General features: G+C 46.2%; 1 protein-coding gene across 1 annotated transcript in view; it reads left to right on the forward strand.

Annotated features, from left to right (window-relative positions):
- The window catches only part of LOC144781776 (uncharacterized), a 660484-nt gene that overhangs the window by 249274 nt on the left and 388325 nt on the right, over positions 1 to 22885 (forward strand). The gene's annotated exons all lie outside the window — the stretch shown is intronic.

Here is a 22885-nt window from a genome sequence, read left to right on the forward strand (position 1 = left end):
GTTCACTACTACTGATCACTACACTGCCACCGCCTTTCTTGTGCCTTTTAACTCCTGGTGAAGGTGGTAGCCTTTCACCACTATGAGGGCAACGCTGTGGCCACCCCTCCAGGTCCAACAAGACCGCAGTTGGTGAGACGGGCCTATGTCATGGCGCACACACATGATCCGTGTTTGTCTATGACAAACAATCAGCAATAGGGATCCGCACAGCAGTATAGTTGGGCTCTCAGGGTAGGGGTATACATCTCTTACCATGCAGCCGACTTTTCTGTCCCAACACTAAGCTACAGTGCCGTCTCGGGCTACTTAAAAAGTTTGGGACTAACCCCCAGATGCATCAACAACCCATTTTGCGATTCCTTAATAGCGAAAAATACCGATTCGCTATTAAGGAATAGCAAAACGGAATGCATCAAAAAATCACTAAAATAGCGATTTCTTAGAATTCCTTAATTGAGACTCGCAAATTGCGAGTCGCAATTAAGGAATACCTCCCCATTCATTCCTATAGGCCTAGAGGCCCATAGGAATGAATGGGAAGACAATCTCAATTTGCGAATTGAGTTTGCGATTTCAAGGATGCGGGGGTGTCCAAAAGACACCCTGTTGCACCCCTGAAATTGATCTGTGCACATATGTTGCGCACTCACATGCCCTTAGGGCATGTGTGTGCGCAACATGAAACTTTGAAAAATGCACTTTAGTGCATTTTTCAAAGTTTTTGCAAATTACCATAAAGTTGTACTTCATGGTAATTTGCGTGCCCTATTAGCGAATTCGCTATTTTTAAAACTTTCATGCATTGCATTTAAGGAATCTCAATTTGAGATTCCTTAAATGCAAATAATCGCAAATTAGCGATTTCTCAAATCGCGATTTTTGCATTTGGGATGATGGATCCCAAATGCAAAAATACCGGTCGCAAAGGGGCAGATTCTGAGAATCTGCCCCTTTGCGAGCAGATTTTTGTTTGATGCATCTAGCTGTAAATCCTACATGCCACCCTTCCTTAGTTGAAGTTAGTGGCTTGGCTCCTGAACTCCTATAATATGAGCATTTACATTTTCCACTGATCTGGATGTACGTTTTGAAAGAAGCAAAGCGTCCTTCCACCAAAACATCCTCTTTCAAATGGAAGTTTTTCTAGTTCATCCGAAACGACGACGATCCCTCCAGATATTGAAAGAATCTTCCTGCTTTAACAAAATATGAGTTGCACATTTCATCAATTAAGGTGCTTCTTGCGATAGTCACTATCTATAGGAAATCTCCTCCACTAACTTTTTACTTTAGGATACTGTGGTATATAAATAAATAATACCGGATCTATTTTTGAATGAATAAATGACAGATAGCTCAATAAATAAGAGTCAAAATTCGAGGTAGTAGGAGTTTTGCAGGTTTAATACAGCATAAGGACAGGAACAGGACAACCTGCATAGGAATAGGATGACAGGGCCCAGCAGCTGCTGGGGCTGGGTCTGGAATGAGCGCGCTAACTTTTAATAACAATACATGAGCATATATACATAACGCAAACACATAGCATTACATTGCAGTAGGCGTAGCAGTGGGTGGAGCAGAAGGCGTGACGCGTAGCAGTCGCGAAAGATAAGAGTAAAAAGAAGGTGTAACTCAGACATGTGATGCAAACGTAACAGAATATGTCATGAATGGGCGGAAACATAGGAGGGGGCTACCTAAGGAGCCGGGACCTCTAACCTGGTGGTGCGCGCAAACTGGTAATGACGTGTTACGAGGAGAAGCTGGGGGCTATGAACTCTGTGCTAGGAGCAGAGACTGAAGTCTGGAGGGTCGGAGCGACATGTACCTAAACCCTATCTAGTATCTGATGTTTAGGGAACATGTTGATATAAACTAGAAGTCATGAGGGGAAAAGCTAACTGACTCTAAGACTGAAGCATGCATTTATTCTATATGTAGTGCGTGATGAAGAATATTAAATGACCATTAAATACAGTATTTCTCTTAACATGGAGCCGAATAGGCTAGACAATGACGGAAACTATTGATGCAGTTCAGTAGCTTAGGAATGCAGAGAAGGAGGACTAAACTGATAGCTGGAATCACAACATAGTCTTGGCAGACTCAGAGGCAGAGCCAAGCTGCACCGGGCACTGCGAGGCAGGAAGTAAGTGAAGGGTCGAGGATACAGGTGGGGGCTGGATCGCTCCTCAGCAAGGCTTCAGGAGACAGGAGCTGAATCTGGTGTCCAGGCCCTTTTGAGGCCTAGAAACGGGAACTTTATAATAGAATAACGTGCACACTGAGAAACGTGGCAACGTAGCTTTACATAGGCCTGATATTCGTAGTATTCACGAGGACTGGAAACTGGCATACTAGAGGAGGACACAACTGTAATTGCGTCTTGAATCGGACATGGGGAATAACATATGCATATTGGTCATGCACACATAACATATGATGGATGACACGTAGAGACACAGAACATGACAAAATTTACTTTTCCACATTCCCTCCTTGTCACTACGTTTCCATCAGGAAACATCAATATTCATGATACCATCTATCATTTCATACAGTACCATTTGCTCATCTCGAATTGTCTTGGAACGAGATTTAGAACGGGGCTTGGGACTAGGAATACAAGAGGTAGCACACATGCCGCAAATCGCAGGGCCACATTGTATACAGAGGCAGCAGCTGAATATGATCGCTACTGCGATACCTAGAAAGGACAGGACTTTCCATCCCCATGCGGAAATTATATTCCAGAACCAACCGGACCATGTCCAGGTGCCTGGATCTTGGTGTAACAGATGGGCAATTTTATGAAGTCTGGTTATAGCTGAATAAACAGACGGCGCGTTATTTGGAATGAAAATGCAGCAACTAGATCCGATGACTCTACAGGCCCCGCCCCTATCGGCCAGTATGACGTCAAGGACGAGACGATTCTGGAGCACGACAATTCTCATAAAGGATTGTTCTTCGGTTAAGTTACCTAGAGCGGAGGCAGTCTCATCTACTACAGCTTCAAGGGTTCTTGTTAACCTACGGATTAGCTTACTGTTTACAACTGTACCTAAATAAGGGAACACACCTTTATCAATATCAATGAATTGCTCTGCAGCAGTTTCAGTATAATCGACAATCGGGAGGTTTCTCTTGTGTCTAGTATGTACTAGATGTGTATTCCTATGGTAGTCAGGTGGGGCTAGGAAAACAGGTGGCAGTAGGAAGGCAATGTAACAGGTTCCCTCCCAATCGAGGGGCAGACGAACATATGCGGTTTGACCACAAACAAAATAAGAATGACGTGAAGCTTTAAAAATAGATTTCCCACTGTCACTATACTTGATAATAGTAATACAATCACTATGTCCTACGTGTACAGAACCATGATTTCGGACACATAATTCGCCTTTGACTGGTAATACTGAAATAGCAGGTGAGTCTGGAGTAGTATCAGACTGAACATTCAGGACCATGAAATTCGACGAATAGTTACCTAAATTGTACACTTCATTTTCTAGATCTATACCTGTTCTGTGGGGGAAACCTTGCTTGTCTGGGAAACATGTGCTGTTAAGAAAAGACATATCTGTTAAGGAGGACGTTAACGTGGACCATGCTCCACACGAACCATTATGTGAAAAAGGATAAGGAAAAAGTGGCAGAACTCCCTCTGACGTCTGAAAAGGGGGAAGTCGACCACACACCCAACAATTAGTGGCATTGCTGGTTTGATGTGAATAATGCAACATGCGGATAAATGTATTGTTACGCATAGCGAGGCGGTATGAATATTCGTGAGGAGGCAGATCACTAAACGTGTGCTCTACTGTAACATTAGAAGGCTTATTTACATGAGGAACTGGAAAACACAGGAAAAATGCGTAACTAGTGCAGGAAATCAAAAGGCTGAGAAATAATATGAAACTTAGAAAAACGATACATCGGTTTGAGTTTTGACTGACTCTCTCACTATGGGGGTCCATTTTATACATGTCAGAAACAGTCTAACCGTTTCACCTAGGGGACGACTTAGACAATCAAACTGACTGACTTATTTTACTAGACCGGAGTTTTTGCTTATACTCCTGCTGCGGAGTTTTCTCTACCAAGGGAGGGGTTGTATCAATGTCATTTGCGGGACAGTCCTTAGGAACAATGTTTTGACAAGTCTTGATATCCTGGGAAATGTTCTTGGAGACCGGCTTTAATCCGTAGAATTTCTTGACGTGTGAAAGGTGCACCCAGCCGCGGCGTCCTTCCAATTTCACGGCTGTACGGGTGGTGAGGAGGACCTGACGGGGCTCTTTCCAACGAGGCTCCAACGGACTTGATCTGTCGAAGTTCCGTACGAGCACCATCGAACCTGGAACGATTTCATGCGGTGCCACCTCGGTATTGTCTGGAAATGTGGCGGCAACCTGTGAACGACATGAGTTGAGGGCAGACATCAAGGAAGCTAGGTAATCTGTCAGCATATTACATGAAACATCAGTAATACTTCGGGGTCTAGGAGTACCCCACATGTTAGGGGGGCGGCCGAATACGACCTCATACGGGGACAGACCTGATCTGGAATGTGCGACCATGCGCATATAAAACAAAGCAACTGGCAGAGCTACTAGCCAGTCCACACCCTTATCTTTACATATTTTGGCAATTCGGATTTTCAGAGTCTGATTATGTCTCTCGACAAGACCAGCTGCTTCAGGATGGCGTACACAATGAAACTTCCACTGGTACCCTAACAATAGGGAAACGTGCTTCATCAACTCAGATGAGAATGGCTGACCGTTATCAGAATATACGACTCTAGGGAGTCCATATCGAGGGAAAAACTCACGAACCAACTGCTTGGCAGTGGTCGCGGCTGTGTAATCTGGGACTGGATATGCTTCTGTCCATCTGGACAAAGCGCATACAACTACAAGAACATACTTGAAACCTCGACATCGCTCCATCTGAATATAATCCATCTGGAGGACCTCAAAAGGGTGGTCAGGAGGCTGGAAACCACCTTGTTCCACCGGGACACTTTTACCTGGATTAAACTGACAGCATATCATACAGGTACGGACTTTCTGCTTGGCTGCAGCTCGTAAATGCTTGTTGAACCAAATGTTCTGGATACTGTCTAACATTGCTTTTTCTCCTAAATGTGCTGGACTATGTGCGGTATTAATGATGACTTGAACCATAGAGTCGGGGAGAAACCATGTGGCTCTACCCTTTGTTAACCATCCTTGATCTGTCTGGACCCCTCCTTGTTCGGACCATTTCTTGATTTCATCGGGAGTAGCATGTAACTGGATATCTATGACATCCTGGGTGGGGTCCTTAACTGTCATACATGTAGTCGGATCTGGAGTATGTGTCTGTGTTAGATTAACTTGAGTGTCTGGAGTCTGTGCTGTAAGCTTGGCTGTGCGATCTGCTAGATCGTTACCCTGAGAAATAATGTCAGTGACTTTCGTATGTGCTTTGCACTTCATGATAGCAATAGATGTCGGTAAGTGTATGGCATCTAACAGAGCTTGAATAAGGAGACCATGCTGAATTTTGGTTCCATGAGAAGTCATGAAACCTCTCTCCTGCCAGAGCACTCCGAAGTCGTGAACGACTCCAAATGCGTAGCGTGAATCTGTGTAAACATTAACTTTCAAGTTCTTGGCGTGTATACAGGCTTGTGTCAGAGCAACTAGCTCTGCTGCTTGAGCGGACAGAGTGTCAATGCGGTGTGTCTTAATAACTTCAGTGTCAGTAGTCACTGCATACGCGGCGACTAGTTCTCCTGTACTAGTTCTCATACATGAACCATCCACATAAAGTGTCAGGTCAGGATCTGGTAACGGAATATCTGTCAGATCTTGTCTTGGCTTTGTCGTAATGTTAACTACTTCCACGCAATCATGTGTGGCTGGATTTGAATTAACTGATGGCAACAGTGTAGCAGGATTCAGAACGTTGCAGCGTCTGATTTCTATGTGTGGCTGGAACAGTGTCAATTCATAACCTGTTAAACGTGCAATTGTCAAGTGCTGAGTTTGTGTTCGGTTTAAAAGAACTTCCACGGAGTGTGGGACGTGTACTGTCAGGGAGTGTCCTAAAACTATGGAATCACTTTGTCTGATAGCTAGTGCTGTGGCTGCAACTGACTTGAGGCACACAGGCAGAGCCTGGGCGACTGGATCTAGTGTGCTAGAAAAATAAGCACAGGGCTTGTATTGTCCTGCTTGATCTTGTGTGACAACAGATAATGCTGTACCTTCACGTTCAGTAACGAAAAGTGTAAAAGGCTTACTGTAGTTCGGTGTCGCTAGAACTGGAGCTTGACATAAAGCTTTCTTTAACTCGTTGAAACTAAGTGTATGTTCAGATGTCCAAGGGAGAACAGTCGATACGGCTGCCTCCTGTGTCGTTAACTGTATCAGTGGTTTGGCTAGGAATGCATACTGAGGAATCCATTGTCTGCAATAAGAAGTAAGGCCAATAAAGGCACGTACCTCCTTCTGGGTTCTGGGCTGGGGAAGACTCGCTATCAACTGGATACGGTCTGGTGTCAACTGCCTACCCCTCTTGGACAGTAAGTGTCCTAAGTAGACCACTTGCTGGACACAGAATTGAAGCTTCGAAGGGGACACCTTGTGCCCCATCTCGGCTAGGAAATACAAAACCGTCAGTGACGCTCGCTCGCAGTCACGTTCAGAACGGGCTGTGATCAGTAGATCATCGACATACTGGAGCAGGGCAGTGTCAGTTGGCATGTGAATGTTGTCTAGTTGTCTCTTGAGTGCTTGACTGTAAATACTAGGACTTTCTGTGAAACCTTGAGGAGCGCGTGTGAACATATAGCTCCTTCCATTTAAACAAAATCCGAAAAGAAACTGGCTGTCTGGATGGATGGGAACACTAAAAAATGCGTTCTTGAGGTCTATGACAGTGAAGAACGTGGCTTCGGAATCAATGGCTGTCAATAGGGAAGAGATATCTGGGACAACTGGGTACTGAGGAATAATACATTTGTTAAGTTCTCGTAAATCAATCACTAATCGATATACTGGGGGTGCATTTGGATCAGTACGTTTCATGACTGGAATGATCGGAGAGTTACATACGTTGGAGTCAGTTTCTACAACTACTCCTTGAGCCATGAGCTCGTCTATAATTTTGGATAAGGCTGCTACAGCCTCGGGTGGCAATCTGTACTGTCTGATTCGTGGTAACACTACACCTGGTTTGAGAGTCACACGATGGGGTGTGATTTGCATGTAACCTACATCAGTTGGACCTTGCGCCCATAAATGCAGCGGGACATTAGACAGTCTTGAATCAAAATCTCGTAATACATAGTGACCCTTAAAGTCACGTAGGAACAGACGTATTCCCTCTGGGGAACAACATATAACTGCACCGAACTCTTTCAGTGTTTTAATGCCTAATAGATTTTCTGGACATGATTTAGTAAGTAACAGATCAGTAGTGCGGGACAATGGACCTACTTCTAGAGTGACTGGCTTTGAAATCTCATTAACGATAGGCTTTCCTGAAAATCCAAGGGAAACATTTCTTGAGCCTGAGAGCGGAGCCCCTGGAACTTCGGCATGACTAATTGTGGTCCTACTTGCCCCTGTATCAATCAAAAACTTTCTGTCTTTCCCTAATACTTGACTGTGAACATAGGGACCTTCTTGATCTACAGGTATCTCGATGAGAGGCAAGCCTACCTCCCTCTCTAGGCTGTTTCATGAATATGGCTGGTACTCTGGATACTCAGACTGTGCATACTGGTACATCTGCGATGTAACATGCTGTGTTGCAGCAATAGGCTGCGGTGCTGTAACTGTCTGTGGTGCATTCTGTGACTGAGGAATCTGTGAAACTTGTTCCTGTCTAGGCGGACGTGGTCTTTCTTTAGTCTTACCAGTAGCTATGTTATGTTTCAGAACCGTACACTCGTTTATGAAATGACCTGGTTGTTTACAATAATTGCAGTTCCCTTTAACGGGTGCGGCAGGATGACTGGCTTGATTCGGACCCCTCTTCTGACTGTCTTGAGGAACAGATTGTGCAACTAGCACTTTCATTTTCGTGTCTTTCATACGTTTTCTCTCGTGTTCTTGCTCTTCCCTGATTCTATTCTGGTGATACTGGAGCATCTGGAGCATCTGGGACGGAGTATTTGCTTGCCAGGTGCTTTCGACTTTCAAAACTCGGTTTTTAACTTGTGGGCTTGAATTCTCGACCAATTTAGTAACAAAAAGGTGAGGGTATGACTCACTACTTGTCTTGAGACCACTGTTGATACTAAAGCACTTTTCAAACCTCGAATAAAAATCACTAATATCTTCATCTTGTTTCTGTTTACAGGCTGAGATTGCATCCCAGTCTTCTTTTCTCGTTGTTAATAATCTGGGTAAAACTTGAATTAATAATTCTGGTAATTCTTTACATTTCTCTCCTAGACCAGTACCTGGTACTCGTATCTTATCTTCAGCTTCTAGGACTGCCCAATCTATCTTTTTCTCTCCCACCTCCCATTCTTTTTCCTTTAGCTTTTCATACACCCCTGCGGGTAGCAGAACCTTTAACATTTTAATGATATCTGGGTAAGTGTATTCTCCCATACGGAGCATGTCTTTTAATTCTCTATGGAACCCTGCTGGATCTTTGTCATGACAGGGAATTAATTTCTTCATTTCGAGGAGTTCCATCTTTGTGATCGGAGTGTATACAAACACTCGTTGCATTTCGCCACCCGCTCCTCTGACTGGGTGGACTTCTCGTAACGGATTCTGTCTGTCTATGTAGAATGATTTACTTTCTGGGGGTGAGACATGAACAAAATGCGGGTTCAAGAATGTTCTATATTTGTGGCGCTGTTCTAGAATTACACTAATTAAATCGGTACCTAGACCTCTCCATCTGTACTGGAGTAATTCGTTCAGGATATCATGTAACGGGCCTGGATCAGAATGCTGACCCTCATACAGTGTAATGAGGTGCTGAATCATATACATACCCACCAGTCGTTGCTCGGCTGGGGGCATTTTCAGAAACATTTGTGCCACTATTTCATCTGGAAAAGTGGTAGGATCAGTAATCCATCTGACTGCTGATCGGACTAGTTCCTGTTCATGCATAGTACTTAACTCACTATAACCGATTCGTGATTTCAGAATGTGATCGGTAGCTTGAAATACTTGTTCTAGGGAACCTTGTTCTGGTGCTGAATGATGGAAAGTAGACTTGTGTTCTAGACGTAAATGGCGATCTGGAAATCTAAGTTTTCCTACATACGCTATTCTGGCGGTATTCTCGTCGTCTTCCTCTTCAGGATCAGAGGTACTTTCTTTCTCGCTTACTTGTGCAGCTTTACGCTGTTCGTGTATCTTTATTATCTCTCTACGGATTTTCTTGTACATACTTTCCATGGCACCAATGGTATTGTGCTTTCCTTCGGCTATATTATCACTCCATTTTGTCAGAGTTTTCATTTCTTCCGGGTCTTTAGACGGGTAATCCTGTTCTCTTATTAGACAGTTAATTAAGAACTTTAATATCATGCGCTGAATCTCGGCTTTCCTTTGAGACATGGCATCACTAATACTTTGTGGGTCATCCCCTGTACGGATGAAACGATATATCCTGTCTAGATCTTCTTTCATATTTGGCAGGGTGACTAGATACTCGGTCACTCTCCTTACGCGTACGGAATATAAAACCATATTAAACTCGCCTGGAACTGGGTCATAGACACATTCGCCAAGGGTTTGCCTGATTTCTGCAACAGACTTATTACTCTTGGGAGTACGCTGTGATGCTTGAGCATGTAATTCGAGTGCTGATAAACGTTTGTATGGCGGCGGAGTTTGAGGAAGACCTCCTCCTGCGGCCCCTAAACTGGAATCATCAACTGATGCTTTTCGTCCTGGCAGGGTGGGTAATTGTAACGTGGGCTGGACTTGTATGGCGGGCTGACCCGGGGGGGCTGTTAAGGGCACCCCGGTGTCTGGAGGAGCAGGAATTACCTGATTTACAGGGACTGGCGGAGCGCGAACAGGATTTGCATATTCGGGGACTGTGTCGTCCAGATAGGACGAAATAAAAATATCAGCTGCGGTCGGTTTGTGACGTAGCTTGGTCGGAACTAACGGTGGCGGGAAATTACTGGATGCCTCCGGGGTCGCTTTTGGCAAGCCTTCGGCAAGAAGAGGATACATACCCTTAATAAGGGCATTCCTCTGTCTGTCTGATTGCTCAGTTCTGACTCTTTCACCTATCTCGATTAATTCTCTTTCTTGGGCTCGTTCTAAGGATTCTCTACTTAATTCGGACTTTCTGATTTCTTTTTCAGTTCTCTTATGAGCTTCTTTGCGCCATAACTCGATGGCATCTTTCTGTGATTGTCTGGCTTTCTTTTTCCATAATGCTTCCTCTACTCGCATGATGCATTCGGCATCCCATGTACCCAATACGGGCCATCTATACTTTTCTTCTAACTGTTTGGTATATTCTACCCATAAATCTAGATACAATATGGCACTTATGCCATGTTTCTGATACATAAAGTGACCTGGACTGTCCCTAGGCGGGACGGGAACTGCTGCTTCCAGCAGACCCTTTCTAGTTTTTAACTGACGTAACTTGGAAAATATGGGCATGACTGAACTGTAATCTAGACACAATACAATACACAATAAACACGATACTTATTTCCCATTCATACCACGACATTAGAATACATGAAAAACATTTAAAATAACAGTTCGGACAGAATACTACCTGGAAATACTGAGAACAGAACACATGAATTTTCTCGAGAACAGAAACTGACTAGAACAGAAACTAGATGCACTGCTGAAACAGTACGAAACTTACCGGTCTCTTAAAGAGACACGTCAGGACCCGTATCCACCGAAGTGAACACTTCGTTTGTGGGACTGTGTACCACCAACCCACAGACCAGAGTCAATTAAATTGACCCTGTCTAGATACTACCTCAGTAACGGTACTCACCGGGCAGCAAGAACGGAAGGCCTCGGACTGAACTGGACTGCTACGACGATGACGACGGACTTCGGACTTTGGACTTCAGTTACGGGTGGACCTCCGGATACCTCGGACCTTGGACTCTTGGCTTGGGCTCTGGTCGGGACTCGCCGCGTTCCTCCACCGTCTCGTCTGGATGCTGGACCGCCTCCTCCGTCTCCTCCGTGGGCCTGAGGGATACTTGAGCAGAAATATCTGCCACTGCGCAGAAGAGTTCCGTCACGACTGCAGAGGGTCAGGGGGTCGGCGTGGCTTCACCGACGCGTGGGGAAAGGGCAAGTCCCTATTCGGGCGCCATTATGTGGTATATAAATAAATAATACCGGATCTATTTTTGAATGAATAAATGACAGATAGCTCAATAAATAAGAGTCAAAATTCGAGGTAGTAGGAGTTTTGCAGGTTTAATACAGCATAAGGACAGGAACAGGACAACCTGCATAGGAATAGGATGACAGGGCCCAGCAGCTGCTGGGGCTGGGTCTGGAATGAGCGCGCTAACTTTTAATAACAATACATGAGCATATATACATAACGCAAACACATAGCATTACATTGCAGTAGGCGTAGCAGTGGGTGGAGCAGAAGGCGTGACGCGTAGCAGTCGCGAAAGATAAGAGTAAAAAGAAGGTGTAACTCAGACATGTGATGCAAACGTAACAGAATATGTCATGAATGGGCGGAAACATAGGAGGGGGCTACCTAAGGAGCCGGGACCTCTAACCTGGTGGTGCGCGCAAACTGGTAATGACGTGTTACGAGGAGAAGCTGGGGGCTATGAACTCTGTGCTAGGAGCAGAGACTGAAGTCTGGAGGGTCGGAGCGACATGTACCTAAACCCTATCTAGTATCTGATGTTTAGGGAACATGTTGATATAAACTAGAAGTCATGAGGGGAAAAGCTAACTGACTCTAAGACTGAAGCATGCATTTATTCTATATGTAGTGCGTGATGAAGAATATTAAATGACCATTAAATACAGTATTTCTCTTAACATGGAGCCGAATAGGCTAGACAATGACGGAAACTATTGATGCAGTTCAGTAGCTTAGGAATGCAGAGAAGGAGGACTAAACTGATAGCTGGAATCACAACATAGTCTTGGCAGACTCAGAGGCAGAGCCAAGCTGCACCGGGCACTGCGAGGCAGGAAGTAAGTGAAGGGTCGAGGATACAGGTGGGGGCTGGATCGCTCCTCAGCAAGGCTTCAGGAGACAGGAGCTGAATCTGGTGTCCAGGCCCTTTTGAGGCCTAGAAACGGGAACTTTATAATAGAATAACGTGCACACTGAGAAACGTGGCAACGTAGCTTTACATAGGCCTGATATTCGTAGTATTCACGAGGACTGGAAACTGGCATACTAGAGGAGGACACAACTGTAATTGCGTCTTGAATCGGACATGGGGAATAACATATGCATATTGGTCATGCACACATAACATATGATGGATGACACGTAGAGACACAGAACATGACAAAATTTACTTTTCCACAATACCTGTAGTAAAAGATTTCTTGGAGGGTTTTTGAAAGTGTTTCTCCTGCTAGGTCTCCACCTTGGGAGCTTAACATGTGTCCTTTTCTAAGCTCACATGTTCACCAATTGAGCCTATAAATATACCATCTGTGTGAGGCATGTGCAGCTGTAGATACCCATGCTGTGCATACTCCTGTCATCTAGTGTTGGGCTTGGACGTCTGAAAGTTTTTTCTTTGAAGAAGTATTTTTGAGTCATGAGGTACTGTGGTTCCACCTATTGCTTATAATGCGCATTGGGCATCGGATCCATTCTTGGACTGTTTTTTCTCTGTCATTGGGTACAGATATGTCTCTTCGAGTTCTGGTTCGACGCCGTATTGTGTTCGCCCAGGGTCCGCTCGGATCCATTCCTTGTCGGAAGAGTCTGCTGTCACGCGTTTGGTCGCTCCTACTGTGTACTCCTTTCAACACGGTTTTCTGCGGATCTGACACTTTTCGATGCCCTGCTGGGTCCTGGCTACCTCAGGCCTTCTGCGCCATCTTTAACCCACAAGAATGTATTTGTGATGCAAAGAACCCTGTTCCATTTTCCCCAAGTGTCACTTGAAGTACCCTAGGACTGACCTCCATCAAGTCTGTGATCTCTGTTTGTCCACCAACCTCTTCGGGGAGTGATACACTGAAGGCGACCAGCAGCAGGAGACCTCGTCGATCAAGGGTTCCAACTTGGAGGAGAAGCTCTTGCACGTTCAACAATAATCCAGAGTGGTCTCAGTCAGTACTACCACTCAATAGATGGCTCCTTGCCGTCATTTATCTCTTTGGGAGGCTAGCGCCTCTAGCTTCCACACAACTCATGAAGCCTCTCGGTCACCACTACCACAAGGCCATGATCGGCACCAAATGGAGGTTTGGGCTTGATGCACTCACTCATTTTGGCACTGAAGTCAGCCTCCATGACTCACCCATTCACCTGAGCAGCTGTATATGCTCCAGCCCGAGGCCTGTTTCTAAGCAGAAGATTTTGAATTCGAAAGCAAGTTCGGTGCTGCATGATCCTCGAAAACAGTCTGCTCCGAAAAGGGTGCCATCCACGCCTGCCTGTTCGCTGCCTCTGAGGACTTTGAACAGCCAATCCTTCAGTGCCTCTATAAGAAACTGGGTTTTTATTGAAGTAGCCCGCCACGTTATGCCTGGTATCTGATTCAACTTTGAAAGTGTGCTGGGTTCCTGTTTACAAGGTCCCCAGCATCAGTGTTCTTTCCCTAAACTGTACCTTTGTTCCACAATTGCCACCACTTTAGGACCCATATAAGCTCCTAGTAAATGGTACCCCGGTACCTAAGACATTGGGACTAAATAGGGTCCCGAAGGACTGCAGCATGAACTGTGCCAGCCTAGGGGACCCCTCACCAAGCTCAGGCATACTGCCATTGCATTCTGCGTGTCTTGATACAGAGAAAAACAAACAGTCGACATTGCACACATCCCTGTGTGCCATGCCTGCAAAACTCTATAGGTCAGTCACCCCTAAAGCAGGCCTTACACCCCTAAGGCAGGGTGCAATGTACCCATGTGTGGGCATATCTTCAAGAATGGATGTGATCCTGTGATATCTTAGTTCACCCTTAGCTACCTCAAGTTCACAGGGAAGCTATAACAAGTACATGGGCTGGACACCCGTCATTACGAGTTCCCCAGCAACATGATGGATTCACTTTAACCCCCCCGCCCCCATGTGTTTTGGACCAAACAGTTTATCTTAATAAAACTACACTGATGCCAGTGTCAGATATCTTAATAAATGCACCTAGAGGGCACCTACTGATCCCTCGCGGCGGGATGCCTGGCTTTCACCTTGTGGATACCCTGCCGGGGTATCTCACAGGGGAATACCAGGACGGGTTCCCTAAGCAAGCGCCTTGATACCTTCGGGTGATACGTGCGCTATATAAGTCGCAATACATTTACATTGAGTGACGGGTCTCGACGAGCCAGCCACCCTAGACAAGTTTACTCCAGTATTGGAACTTTCATAGATTCCCATGCTTGTATCATTCCCCGTTGTCGGAATGGGAGTCCCCAGTATACATAAGATAACAATAGAAACCATTACTAAAAACAGAACCTAGGCTTAGGTCCATTCGTGTTTTGCAATCTATCCACCTCTTTTTGTAAAAGAGACCCCAAAAAATTAACAAACAATCAGATTAGCCTCACCCCGTAGAACCCTCCTGAGAGAAGCTTAGAACCTCAGATTTTCTACCGTACGTTGTGCAAGGGGGTCTCCACTGAGCTCTGCTCAGTTTTTTCCTACAACTTTAATTCTACAACACTTTCACCAGTTTTCTTCAACAACTTCTTCAGGATGTCGGTTAAGGAGAAGGCCCTCTTTAAAGCCTGTGCTACTTGTGCTAAAAAGAGGTCATATATTGAGGACAAGCACAAAGACTGTCTGTACCCAGACCATAAGGCTGCAGACTAAGATACGCCGCACCTTCTATACCAAGACTCTGCAAAACCATGAAGGGCGTCTTTTGATCTGGCTCCAGAAGATAAAATCAAGAAAGGAGCCAGTGTCCAGTTACAGCGACAAAGCATCTTCTGCGACTTCTTCCAGAAGGTCTGTAAAAAGGGGTAGGGCTTCCCCTTCAACTTCTGAGAAAAGTGGCTGGTAAGGCCTTGAAAAAGACCTCTGATAAGTCTAAAGGGCTAAGTTCTGTTGAATCTCCCCACCAAGGTGTAAAGGAGAGGGAAGGAACTTCAAAAGGAGTAAGTCTTGAGAGGAAATCCAGTTCTGTTCCTCCAACTTCTCCTCCTTCAGCTCCAAAGACCTTCAAAAAGCCTTAATCGTTGAATTCTGAGGTAAAATCATCAAAAAAGGCTCACTTGTCGACGACGCAGTGATCGACTCTGTCGATGAAAGCACCAAAGGTACAGTCTTCTTCATCTATGACCCTGTCAACGGGCTCGTCAACGGTGGTTTCCTCGTCACCGGCATTGGCACAGGGCTCTGTGTCGACGAGTTCGACGCATGTGGTTTTTGTATCGTCGACGATGATATTGACGATGACGAGGATGTCGACGAGTGTGACGACGCCTACTACGTCGACGGCTGCGGGGATGTCGACGATATCGAATACTGCATCGACGATGGCTGCATCAACATCTATTTCTTAGTCGATGGTTCTTTCTTAGTCGTTGACGGTCTTGTCGATGACTTCGTCGACGGTGGGAAAAAACTCTATTTTGCTCAGAAAACATCGAATTACACCAGAAATGACTTCGCCCATGAGGGTGACTCCTTTACCTCCTGCACGCCTCCTCGAAGAAGAGGAATTGGAAGAGGAGGATAGACCTTTTGGGTATCCTGATAGCCCTTCTCAGCTACACGTTAAATGTCAGGACACAGATTCTGAAGGGGAATATGAGGATTTTGAGCAGTATAGTCCTCCCTCACACTATCAACAAGATTACCAACAGGAGATGGTCCAAATGCCCTCCTCCTTACTCTCAGACTTACAAGCTATGCTGTTGGATTACAGGAAAAGGTTCTCAACAGAGCCTCCTGTTCCTGTAGGGGTGCCTGTTACTACTGTTCCTCCAGCTCGTCCTGTTGCCCCGCAATTACCACAGCCTCAGCCAATACTGGAAGCTCAGGATGTTCCACCTGTTGCACCCCCCCCTCCGAGACGATACCTCTGGCCACAACCAAGGCAACGTCACAATTCCAGATCCAGATGCGGAGTGGGATGACTGTCATACCAGATCCAGCTTCTCCTGCGCCAACACCTGTTGATTCTCCCCCTGTAAATATAGGGGGTTTCCATAACTTAATGGAGAGAGCCGCCAAACGATTTGACCTGCCCATGTCCAAGGTGGAATCGGAGTGCTTCCTTTATGACTTTAAGGAACCTTTTAAGAGATCGGTCTGTTCAATTCCAATTGTGGGCTATGTCTGGGATGAAGGTTTAAAGGTAATGCAAAATCTGGCCACTGTCATTCCAGTTCTACCTCGCCTGGAGAAAAATATAAGGCTCCGGAGGATAGCCCAGCCTGTTTGACCAGCCAGCCTAAACCGGACTCCGTCATCTCGCAAGACGCCCAGAGGAAATCTAGAAATCCTTCAGCTCCCCTTGCCACTCCTCCAGATAAAGAGGGCAGGCGTCTTGATAATGTAGGTAAACGGTTTTCATCTATGTCCAGTCTGCTAGTCAGGGCAGCTAATTCTTTGGCTATACTGGAACGATACACTCGCCAAATGTGGTGCGACCTCTCCCCCTATCTCGATCAGTTGCCGGAAGAAGGGAAGAAAGAAGCGAAAAGGATTCTCCAAGAGGGCGAAATAACATTGGCAGAAATCATTGATTGTGCAATGGATATTGCAACGACTGCGTTTCGCTCCTTGTCTGGCATGGCTGTCCTTCGTCAACAAGGGTGGTTGCGGGCTACTTGGTTCCGCCCAGAAGTCCAAAATAAAATCTTAAGATCTGACTTTTGATGGGGAAGCGCTTTTTGGAAAGCATATAGATGATGCGCTCCAGGATATCAAAATAGATACGGAAACCGCAAAATCCTTAGGGACTCTGCGTACCGCAAGTTCCCATTCCGGGGAGCGAGGGGAAGAGGTAACTCTACGTACAGAGGAGGCTATCAACAACAGCGTTACTCATCGTACAGTTCCCAGTCACAATCCTACAAGCCAAACTACAATCAGCAGCAGAATCAATCCTCTTCTTTCTCTCCCTCGAATAACAGAGGAAGACAAGGACACCAGGGCAGAGACTACTCTAAGCACCAATAGCGGCTTGCTAGCTCTGACCACTGCCTCGTCTCCTCTTGTGACATCAGTGGGAGGAAGAATTTCATTCTTACTCCGCAACTGGCAGCAAATAACATCGGACCGCTGGGTATTGAACATCATTCATTACGGCCATAACCTGGAGTTTGTCCAACCACCACCATCCAAGTCCCCTCGTGCCACTGTATCGAAACATCTCCGTCTTCTACGGTTGGAGGTTCAACTAATGCTTCTCAAAGGAGCTATAGAACCGGTCCCTATCTCTCAAAGGGGAAAAGGGTTTAACTCCGGGTTTTTCCTGATCTGGAAGACGTTAGAAAAGTGGTGCCCTATCCTAGATCTGAGGGAGCTCAACACCTATCTCATCAAACAATCCTTTCGGATGGTTTCTCTTCAAGGCATCCTTCAAATTCTCAACTCGAGGGATTTCATGGCCACTCTAGATCTAGAGGACGCTTATTTTCACGTACTCATACATCCAGCTCACAGGAGGTCTCTTCGATTCACAGTAGCCAAGAACCATTTTCAGTTCAGGGTTCTTCCCTTTGGGTTTCGATCCGCTCCTGGATCTTTACAAAGATATTAGCTCCGGTAGCAGCTTTTCTTCGAAAACAGAAGCTTCAGGTCTTCCCTTACCTGGACGATTGGTTACTGAAAGCTCCTACCAAGCAGGCAGCACAAGAATCAGTCATAGCATGTACACGCCTGTTTGCCAATCTCGGTCTAACGCTCAATGAACAGAAGTCTTCTCTACGCCCATCAAGAACAGCCAGATTTCTGGGAGCCATTCTAGACCCGTCAATAAACAAAGCTTTCCCAAACTTGGAAAGGCAAGAGAAGCTGATGTCTATGGCCTCCCGACTCTTAAAAAGACAGTCACTTTCAGTTTGCCTCTACAAATCCCTGCTGGGGTCCATTTCCTCCGGCATACCACTGATTCCTCACTGCAGGTTGCAGATGCATTCACTTCAGGAGGAGTTAGACTTGCAGTGGCACCAAGTCGACGGATCCTTCGACAAAATCTCAGTTACCGAGGCCATGAGAGACGCTGTATCATGGTGGATGACCAAAGAAAACATTTCTCAGGGCTTTTCTTTCAGGCTCGCCCCTGCTCCACACATAATCACTACGGACGCCTCTCTCGAAGGCTGGGGAGCAGTGATACAAGACCTTCATGTAAGCGGCCGGTGGCGGTCCCAGCATCGTCTGTTGCATATCAATCTGCTGGAGCTCAGAGCAAATTTGCCTGGCCTTGCAGGCCTTTCTTCCACGAATACAACAGTCGCCGTCCTTCTACGTTCAGACAACACGACGACCATGCATTATATGAACAAAGAAGGAGCCACCAGATCTCGACTGTTGTCACAAGAAGCCCAAGCAATTTGGGAGTGGGCAATTCATCAGGAGATATCACTCCGAGCGGAACACCTTCCACTTGTCCTCAATGAAGCAGCGGACATGCTCAGCAGACTGAAGTCAGTCAGCCACGAGTGGGCCCTGGACAACTCCACGTTACAGAAGGTTTCTCACAGATGGGGCACACCTTCCATAGATCTCTTTGCCTCTCCAGAGAACAAGAAATGCCGGTTCTATGCAAGCAGGCTTCACCATCCGGGATCGTTGGGGAATGCGCTTTGGATCGCCTGGTCAGGCACATTTGTTTACGCTTTCCCCCCTATTCCTCTGATCCCCAGGCTTCTCAGGAAGCTCAAAGCCGAACCGTGCAGGATGATTCTGATAGCTCCTACGTGGCCCAGACAATTTTGGTTTTCAGAACTACACCTTCTCTTACTGGACCTTCCACTTCCTCTGCAGCCGATTCCTTTGCTGTTGACGATGTCCCAGGGCCAAGTCTGGCATCTGGATCCTCAGTCTCTACAGCTCTCAGCATGGCTCCTGAGCAGCGAGAAGTTCTTGGTGTGAATCTCTCAGCAGAATATAAAGAGGTGCTCTCTCAGGCAAGAGTCCCAAGTACCAACAAGACTTACAGGTTGAAGTGGAAACCTTTCTGTATTTTGTGCCAGCAGAATGGCCTCCATCCTTTCAAGTCTGAGCCGCATGAAGTTCTTCCATATATTCTATCACTAGCGAAAGCAGGACTGCCTCACTCTTCTATCAAGGTGAACCTGGTGGCAATCTCTCGCTTCAGACGCCCGTCTTCAGGCCCTTCCCTCTGGTCGGCAAGAATCATTAAACAGTTTCTCAAGGGACTTTTCAGAGTTTTCCCTCCAGTCAAGCCTCCTCCTCTTTGGCATCTGAACTTGGTTCTTGCCCATCTTATGAAGCCTCCTTTCGAACCTATTCACAAGGCAGAGTTGAAATTCCTCTCCTGGAAGGCAGCGCTTCTTCTAGCCTTGACTTCAGCTAGGCGTGTGGCAGAATTGCAGGCTCTCACCATTCAGGAACCTTTTCTCTAGTTCAAAAAAGGAACAGTGATTCTACGTACTAACCCAAAATTCATACCTAAAGTTCCTTCGGACTTTCATTTGAATGTGCTGGTAATTCTTAAGACTTTTTTCCCTCAACCGGCTACTCCGCCAGAGAAAGCACTTCATTCTCTGGACATTTAGAGGTGCTTAAAGTTCTATCTTCAACAAACTAAAGGCTTCAGAAAGTCTTCTCAAATGTTTGTGTCTTTTAGTGACCCTCGTAAGGGTTTTCCCCTTTCCAAGCAAGGGGTCGCTCGTTGGATTACCATTGCTATCCTATATTGTCACAAGGCAGCGGGCAAGCCCCTAGAAGGTCGAGTCCGTGCTCATTCCACGAGGGCGATTTCTTCTTCTACAGCCCTCTTTGCTGGAGTTCCTATCCGGGAGATCTTCAGTACAGCGACCTGGAGCAGTATCCATACGTTTACAAGGCATTACTGCCTGGATTCTGCAACGCAGAGTGACACAGCAGTCGGCCAAGCAGTCCTGAGGAACCTCTTTCAGTAGTGGTGAGCTTTCCCTTTCATCCCTCCTTCCATGTTACTGTTTTATCAGCTCTTGCACATTTTTTGAACCTCATGTGTTTGTTTCAAAGTTTCTAAGTATGTATTAACCATTGAAAATGTCAATAAGATTAATATGCTATGGCTTTGTTCTTGGTTTGATATTGCTCATGGTTCACAAAAATGTGCTGATAACTGCTAGCTACTCTGATACAAGCATGGGAATCTATGAAAGTTCCAATACTGGAGTAAGAAAACAAGTTACCTGTAACTTTGGTTCTCCAGTATTGGAAACTTTCATATATTCCCATGTGACCCACCCTCCTCCCCTGGGAAAGCTCAGCCTCTTCCATCTTCAGTGGTGTGGTTACACAATGGCTACGAAAATCTGAGGTTCTGAGCTTCTCTCAGGAGGGTTCTAAGGGGTGAGGCTAATCTGATTGGTTGTTCATTTTTTGGTCTCTTTTACAAAAAGATGTGGATAGGTTGCAAAACATAAATGGGCCTAGGCCCTGTTTTTAGTAATGGGTTCTATTGCTATTTAATGTATAGTGGGGACTCCCATTCTGACTACGGGGGAATGATACAAGCATGGGAATCTATGAACGTTTCCAATACTGGAGAACCAAAGTTACAGGTAAGTAACTTGTTTTCTTCTGACCGCCTGAGGTGGGAGCCTTTGGTCTCGGAGGTCAGGAACAAAGCCTGCTCTGGGCAGAGGTGTTTACACCTCCTCCAAGCAGGGACGGCATTCCAGGGCAGGAAGCTTCAAAGGTCCTGCCACCTGTTATGCGATCCTCCCCTATCTTGATAGTGGAGATGCCCCCCCATCCTAACTCTGCTTTTTGGTGGCATGACAGATGGAAGAATTAGTAAGATTAGGAGGGTGCCCTCATCAAGCCAGCACCACCGCTAAGGTGGACTAACTCCTTCTAGTTTTGGACAGTATTAGCCTTCTAGGGTCAGGATTAAGCCCACTTCCCACAGGAAGTGCTCATATAGAGGGTGTAAACACCCTAAAGGGTGTCGGCCCATCGGCTACTACCTGTCACTCCCCTTAATGCCTCTAGATTGAGTATTTAGGTGACACCCTTGAACCCATTTCCAAAAATTGCCTCCAGTCTCCCTTGAAGTAGAGGAGCTACTCCCCTGCAAGCCCCCAATCACCAAAAAGCAGAGTTCCGTCCATCGCCTTGCAGCTCCACAGCCTGACCGATGCCGCAAACAACCAGGAGAAGGTATTCGTACTCTAGAAGGTGAGATCTATCTTCCTACTAGTGTGAAGGCACCGGGACCAACCAGATTCAGGCAGCACCAAACCCCAGAGTACCCTACGCCCTGCTTCAAACAGCAACAGTGTGAGTCCAGACCGGATTACCGCTGATCCGGGACTGAGCAGCCATCAAGGTATGTTGGCATCTCTGACAGCCACTTCATGAGTGGCCCAGCTGACCTGATTTTGCCCCTGCCAGCTGTTTGACCCTAACCGCAAGAGCAACTTTGCGCATTCAGCCCTAACACTGATTGGAGAGTGCCTGCCATCTGCAAGATGGCAGGCACTATAGAGTGGGCTTCATCTTGCCAGAGGTGGGCACACTTTCTGGGTTGTTCTAATTTTCCCGCCAGTCCTCCCGCCGAAAATGGGGTGAGACAAGAAGGGGCCTGCTTCCCTGCACAGAGACCCCCCTCCCCCACCAGGAGTGGCCCGGTAAGGTAAAATCCTACCTCAAAAGCACCCCTACATCCGGATGCCCTGCGCCCTGGAGAAGAGGACCTGCATCCCCAAGCCCTCAACTTACCTGCCCAGCTGTTGGTTCCTCCCGGAAGACTTCCTGGACCGAGCCTGCAGCCAACACCGATAACTCCCATTGAAAACAACAGGGCACCCGACACCAAATCACCAACCTGCAGACCTTTAGCACCTCTGTAAGTCCCTGGTAAGTGGTGTCCCTGGTACCTAGGGCATAGGTACTAAAGAGGGTCCTTAAGAGCTACAGCATATCTTGTGCCACTCTAGGGGACCCAACATCAAAATCATGCCGACTGCGTGATATAAGTGTAGGACACTGGCTCTTTATACAGTATACCAAATAAGTGGTATACTGTGCAGAGTCCAGGTATTCCTTATAAGTGGACAGGGCTTGCTGTAGCAATCCCAAGGTGCTCTCTTAGGGGGTAGTGTGGTTGAGCAGCCGTAGGCTTATCCGAGAGGAATGTTAGACATCACAGTATACACACGATCAATAACTGATCCACACCAATGTATAAAAATAACACGTATCTTTATATAAGTTTTGGCATCAAAATCAGGTAAGTGCGTTTCAAGATAGAAATGTTTATAGTTTTTAATAGTCAATTTTGAGAAGCAGCAATGTTATCCTAGAGAGGAAAAACAAATACTGCATACAAGTACTTCACAGCGACGTACAAGTCCAATTTCCTGGACGTAAGGTAAGTATGGGGCAAGGTCCAAGGCAGCACCAACAGCTCACCTTGGGCAGCACTGGGACGGCCGGGTGCAGAGGTGTACTACATCGTCTATTACCCTGTAGTCAATGGGGATCGGTCCATTAGAAAGAGGCTGCAAGCTGGGACTGGGGAGACCAGTCTTGCTGGACCAAC

This window comes from Lissotriton helveticus, chromosome 9 (genome assembly GCF_964261635.1).
Source record: "Lissotriton helveticus chromosome 9, aLisHel1.1, whole genome shotgun sequence".
In the NCBI taxonomy this organism is placed as follows: Eukaryota; Metazoa; Chordata; class Amphibia; order Caudata; family Salamandridae; genus Lissotriton; species Lissotriton helveticus.